Source organism: Myotis brandtii, unplaced genomic scaffold, assembly GCF_000412655.1.
Source record: "Myotis brandtii unplaced genomic scaffold, ASM41265v1 scaffold6, whole genome shotgun sequence".
NCBI lineage: Eukaryota > Metazoa > Chordata > Mammalia > Chiroptera > Vespertilionidae > Myotis > Myotis brandtii.
In genome coordinates, this window is record NW_005370271.1 from 2960736 (window position 1) to 2967378 (window position 6643).

Consider the following 6643-nt stretch of genomic DNA (forward strand, 5'->3'; position numbering starts at 1 on the left):
CCGCTACTAGGAAAGGGCGATGCCGCGGCCTACTTGTTCTCATACCCACTATGGGCACCGTGGGCGTTCTTGCTATTTTCAGATTCAATTCCTTTGCGAGAACGGTGGCACCTGAGCCCTGTGCTCCTTTGTGTGCTGGGAAATGGCTGGTTGCAGAGCCGCCTCGCTCAGCGACTTCTCCTGCAGGACTTCACTGCCTGGCTGTGGGCTCCCACCTGGCTGTGCTGGGCTCCTCCGGCCTTCAGAGGGGCCCCACTGTCCTGGGCGTGACCAGGACAGGAGCTGAGCTGCAGGGGCCGCTCTGACCACCAGGGGGCGGCTAGGCCCCAAGAATGGAGAGCCAATAGGCCCAAAAGCAGGGCTGAGAGCAGTTCAAGCCCTGTCTCCCCCTTTCTTCCTCGCCCCCCAAGACCCAAACAGCCGAACCCAGTCCTGAAGGGCAGAGCCTAGCCCTGAGAGCCTAGCAAAGCCCTGAAAGGTGTAGCCCAGCCCCGAATGAATAGCCCAGCCAAGAACTAAGAGCCGAATCTAGACCCAAAGGGCGGACACTAGTTCCGAAGAGCCAGCCTGGACCCTAAGACCCCAACCTCGTCCCGAATAGCAAAGCCCCTCCCTCTCTTGAGCCCTCCCCACAGCCCTTAAGGTAAGCCAGGCAGGGCTGCCTGGGCTCCAACCCTTGCAAGCTGTGTGCCCTGGGACCAGTCTCACTTCCCTGGTCTCAACTGAGGAACCACGGAGACAGAAAGAGCCAAGGGTGTGAGTCCTGCTCAGCCACATGCAGCCACCGACCTCTCTGAGCCTCAGTTTCCCCCGAGATGAGGCCTTGGAAGTGGTTGGGAATTAGGTGTGGGGATGTGTCCCCAGGGACGCTGGCCCCACCTTGGGGTTCCTGGAGGACAGGGACCAGGTCTGAGGTCTTGTTCCCTGGGTGTGGGGTGACTACACCCCAAATGCAGGCAGCCATGCCCATGGGGGCCCGGAGGTGAGGGTGGATTGATCAAAACAGCCGTCCGTGGGCGTCAGAGGAGGGAGCCTGGAGAGGGAAGGGTGTGGGGCAGTGGGGGGCATGGGCGAAGCTATGGCATCTCCTTTGGGAAAGTGTGAAGCTCCGAGTGTGGCGGGAGCCAGCAGCGTCCTGGACGAGGGACCCGGGCTTAGGGGTCACGGTGCCCTTGTCTGAAGGGACCAGGCTCGGGATGCTGTGGAGGACGGGGGCCACCTGGGCGCCCCTGGGCAGGACGGAGCTGAGTTCTGGAAGTCACACCCAGGACCCTGCCTCTGATGGGCCGTCCTGTGGGCCGGGAGGAGCCCAGCCCTGCGTGTTGCCCTTGGGGCCGGGTGACCTTCAGGAGCTGCTCTGTGATTTTCCTCACAGCCTGGCCTGCAGCTCCAACTTTAAAAATAGTTGCAAAAGGCCCATTGCTTATTCAATGAGCTCTTTTGTTAAAAAAAAAAAAATACCCTGCAGCTTGGGTTTGTTTAGTTCATAAAAGGCCGCTGCGATTATTAAAGAGGCGGCTCATTAAAGAAAAATGAGATGCCGGGAGGGAGTGGGGGAGGGCAAGGGTGGAGAGGGTGGGGACCAGGCGGGCTGTGGGTGCCGGAGGGGCTGGGGCACGCGGGCTCCAATCTCAGGCCCCTCTGAAAACTGGGCCATTGGCACACACCCCCGCCCCCGCCCCCCTTGAAGCCTTAATCTTATCTGTCTGTTGGGGGTAATAATAATGACACTGGGCCTGGGAGTCAGAGCTGAACGGGACCCCCACCTCCCTCCACCTCCCCTCCCCAGCCCAACTCCGGAAGGAAGTGCACCCACTCAGGCCTCACCTCCTCTCCCCTCCGCTCAGCAGCTGCTCTTCCCAAGGTTACCAGTGCCTTCGTTTGTCAGGCACCTCCTGTGCGCAGGCACCGCTCCCTGCAGCTTTTGGCTCTCACCTTGCTGCTCAGTGAGGCGGCCTTCTCCTGGGCAGCAGCCCATCCTTCCCGAAGCTGCAGACCCCAGCTCTCCCCGGAGCCTGTGCCCTCCCTCCCTCTCCTGACTGCCCTCCATGGAGGTGGTAGTTGCTTGCCCAGTCTCTGTCCATTCTGTTTTCGTTAGGACGGTGGTCCCCGTTTGCTCTGAACCACCATGAGCCCAACTAAGTGACATTCCCAGCGCCCTGTGCAGCTGGGGGGCTGATGAGAAGAAACGCAGAAGTTGGTGTGAAGCGCCCGCAACGTCTCCTTAAAAGGGAGACAGACAGCTACTCTCTATCCCTGCAGCCACCATCCTAATCAAAGCCACTGGCATTGATGACAACGGCTTTCCAACTGGTGTCCTGCTGGCCCGTTCTCCTCAAAGCTGCCGGAGGGACCCTTCCGAGGCATAAATACCTGACCTTGTCATTGACCTGCGCAAGCACCTGCTGTGGCTCCCCACTACCCAGGAAGAAGTTCAAACTCTGTATTGAGCCAACAAGCCCTCCTTGCCCACTGCATACCTCTCAGCTCACTGCCCATCCCCTCTCCCTCCCTCTAGGCCCTAGTCCGACACTGTCCCATAGAAAAAAATTCAAGCCATGTGTATCATTTAAAAGTTTCTAATGTTCACCTTCAAAAAGAAAAGGAACAGGCCAGATTATTTTAATAATATCTCCAACGCAGCATAACCAAAATATCACCGTCCAACATGTAAGCAATATAAATTTAACTCATGGGCTGATGCACCTTCGTTTTTTCCTGCGACGCCTGCGCCATCTGGCGTGTGTAGCTCCTCTCACGGCATATTTTAACTTTAGATTTCACGAGATGTACAGTTGGAAAAATAGATGCACATACCCGCCTTGTTCCAAATATGATTAAAAGTCTTGCCATGACTGAATGAAAGGTCTGGTTTTCAATTTTAACTGAAATGAAATAAATTTGAGATTCGGTTCCTCGGTGGCACCAACCATATTTCAAATGCTTGGCGACCACGTGTGGCTGATGGCTGCCACCACGGACAGCACAGCCCGGGGTCCGGCCCCGCTGACGGACAGCCGCCCACGAAGATGGAAATGTGATGACACTGCCCACTACGGCGGTGGCTGTGGAGTGCTGGGGAGCTGCGTCCTGGTTCTGTTTCATTTTCAGTGATTGAAATGGAAAAGCCACACGTGGCCGGCGATTCCTCCGGGGAAGCTGCTGACATCCCCAGGCCTCTCGCCTCCCAGCCTTGGCCTTGCCTGCCGCTGCCTCCGCCTGACCCCCCAGTCTCCCCCTTGGCTGGGTCGTAAACATCAGCTCGTTGTTAGGTTGCTGCCCCTCCTCTGCGGTCCTCATTACCCTCTTTCGTTCTCCATCCCAATAGTGACCTTTAAAAATATATGTATTTTTATTGATTTCAGAGAGGAAGGGGGAGGGAGAGAGAATCATTGATGGGCTGCCTCCTGCACACCCGCTACTGAGGACTGAGTCCACAACCCAGGCATGCACCCCGACCGGGAATCGAACGGTGACCTCCTGGTTCATAGGTCGACGCTCAACCACTGAACTACGCTGGTCGGGCCCAGTAATGACATTTTTATCACAATTAATTGTGTTAATTTTCTTCCCAGGTGGAGGGTGAGCTCCAGGCAGGTACAGGCCATATCTATCTTGCTCGTCACTCTATGCCCAGTGTCCTGGGACTAGTACATGGTGAGCGGTTCCGTAACATTTATGAATGAATGAATGAATGAACATTCCAGAATGAATGAAGTGTCCCAGTGCCTGGAATTCCACTATTAGATTGTTGTTTGCTTTGTGGTTAAGCTTTGTCTTCTTTCTCTTCGTATACACCTTCCTTTCCAGGTCAACACATTCAGGAGACCTGGGCTCCGCATTCCCTGCGACCACTAAGTCCTGGCATGGCTCAGGCCTCCTGGTTCTCTCTCTGACTCGGTTTCCCCTCTGAAGGTGAGGGGTTTCCGGTAGGTTGCCCAGCACACACACGCCTGGATTCTCGCCGCCGGAGCTCAAGGTCGGGGCTTCTAGAAAGACCAGAGGATGGACTTCCTTGAGAAGGGCTAGGAGAGTCCCCCAGAGCCGGCTGGGAGGGGCACAGTCCTGGCCCGTGTGGTACCCCAGGCCTGAAGACCCGCTAGATTCCATGTGGGGTGGGGAGGGGCTGTCTTTGTTTAGCAACCGCCTGGTGGTACATTCTGAGGACAGCGGCCTTGGTAGGTCTGGACAGGGGCAGGGAGGTCCTCTGGCCAGGACAGCTCCCGGAAGCAGAATTGGTCACGGCCTTGGGCCAGGGCTGCCTTGTTTCAGTTTAAAGACAGCAGAGGCTGCGATGGAGCCGGAAAGAGCCGCCTCCACAGTGAGTCCCTGAGCTCTGCAGTGTGACGCCTGGAGAAGGGACGGCTGGCACAGGACGACGCATCCTGAGGCAGATGGAGGATTTAGCCAAAGCCGGAACTCGGCCTGCAGAGGATCCCCAGGGGGTGGTGTGAGGCTGGTGTCCCTCCCAGGCCCTGGACAGGGGCCAAGGCCAGTATTGATGAAATGTAACAGGACAAGGTGACTGCAGCGGCTGGCGGGCGTAGGGCGATGGGAGAGGCTGGGAGAAAGCCCGTGCTGTGGTTCCGGCTGAGTCCCCCACGCTCACCCACCTGCTCACACACCTGGGCAGCTACCACACTGTGCGGTGTGCACCCAGCCGGCACGCCCGCAAACGCGCGCAGACACACGCAGGGCAGGCTTACCTCCCCCACCCCCGGGTTTACCGCCCACACCTCCTGTTCCTAGAGGTGTGATGCCCTAGAAATCCCTTTCCATTCAAGGATTTCTTGGGTGTGCAGCCAATTTGCATCCCTGCCATGGAGTTCCTCCACAGACCCTGCCAGCAACGTCGCCTGTTCGTTTATTTCGGGAGCCGGAGAGGCAGTGAGAGGAAGAGCCCTGCAGACGCCTGGAGTATTTCCATCCACAGGAGGCCTCCTGAGCACGAGCCCCGGAAGCCAGGGCCTGGCTCCAGAACCCGGCCGTCCTCTCTCTGGAAGGGCGGGGCGGAGACCCTCCCTGGCTGGCAGGGAGGCGGGTGGTCTGCCCTCATGGCACCAGCACCCGGCACAGCACCTGGCCCACAGAGGGGACGAAGTGCAGGCTGCCCATCATCAGATGTCAAGCCAGGATTCTATTCGGGGAAATGCCTGGTGGAGGGTGGGAGCGTGCCCCTCCCCCAAAATTCATGTCCTCTCAGGCCTCAGGATGTGACTTATTTGGAAGTCGGGTCTGTGAGACATCCTTAGGTAAGGACCTCAAGAGGAAGTCATCCTGGAGTTAGGAGGACCCTAAGCTGTCCCATTAGAAGAGGAGAGGACACGGAGACACGGGGGAAGTGGCCATGTGATGACGGACGGGGGAGAGGCTGGAGGGATGCGGCCGTGAGCCAAGGAAACCAGGACTTGGAGAACTCACTGAGCTCGGTCAGTGGAGGGTTTATTCCAGCAAAGGAGACAGATTCGAGTCAGCCACGGGCAGAGACGCAGGGGGCAGAGTCCAGGAGGCTCCACGTGCCCGGCTTCCAGCGGCCCCTCCCTCCAGGGGAGCCTCGGGCAGCACTCACAGCTCCTGGCAGTGACACAGGGTAGGCCTTACCCTGAAAGTCCCCTGAGCCTTGGTGTCGAGTCTTCATTGGAGCTTCATCATAGACACGGTTAACTGTCCACGTGGCTGACCTCAGCCCCTCTGGAGGTCAAGCTGATAGGACATGACCCAAAGTCCCACCCTTATTCGCATTGTTAGACTTCCTGGCAGGTAAACAAAGTCACTCTTACCAGACAGGACATCCCAAGGGCTTAGAGAGCCCTCCCAGGAGCCGAGGACAAAGGCCAGCCCTCCCGGGACGGTTGATTGTTTAGTAGACACCTATGCACGGACCTGGGACAAGATACTAAACCTCTTGGGACCTCAGTTTTCACACCTGCAAAATGGGTATGTGGGCGCCTTCCTTCCAGCATTGCCAGGAGGATTATGGGAGGTGGCACCTATGCACATAGCTGGTCCTCAGGAGGAGGAGGCTGCCCTGGCTCAGTCTGACGCCTGACTCACACGTGACTCATCCCCAGCCTCCGGACGCCAAGATCTAAGGGCCGTGTCCGGGGTGTGGGGTTCCTAAGGTGAGCTGACAGCCCGGCTGCAGAGGCAGAGCCGAGCTCATTATGTGTGACCTTTTTGATGAATGATAAAGAGCTGGAGCCACATGCTGAGCATGGGGAGGGAGGGAGGCGAGGTAGGCAGATGGGAAGGAGAGGGATTCTGGTTCTGTACCAGGAGAGCGGTACCTTCGCGCAGAACGGCCGAGCAGGCTCAGGGCTGAGAGGTGCAGAGCCAGGGGACAGGGGGCCCATCCAGGAGAAGGCGGCAGGACCAGGTGCCTTACAGGGGACGCTGCTGTGTCACTCGCTGGCTGGCGTGAGAAGGAGCCGCGCTGAGGGCTGACGGCTCCCTGAGGTTTCTGCAGCAGCGGGAGGCCCTGGCCTTCGGGCGGGTGCTCCGCTGGGCAGCCTTCCCTGCAGAGGACGCTCGCATCCAGGAGAGGACCAGGTGCCTTACAGGGGACGCTGCTGTGTCACTCGCTGGCTGGCGTGAGAAGGAGCCGCGCTGAGGCGCTGAGGCTCCCTGAGGTTTCTGCAGCAGC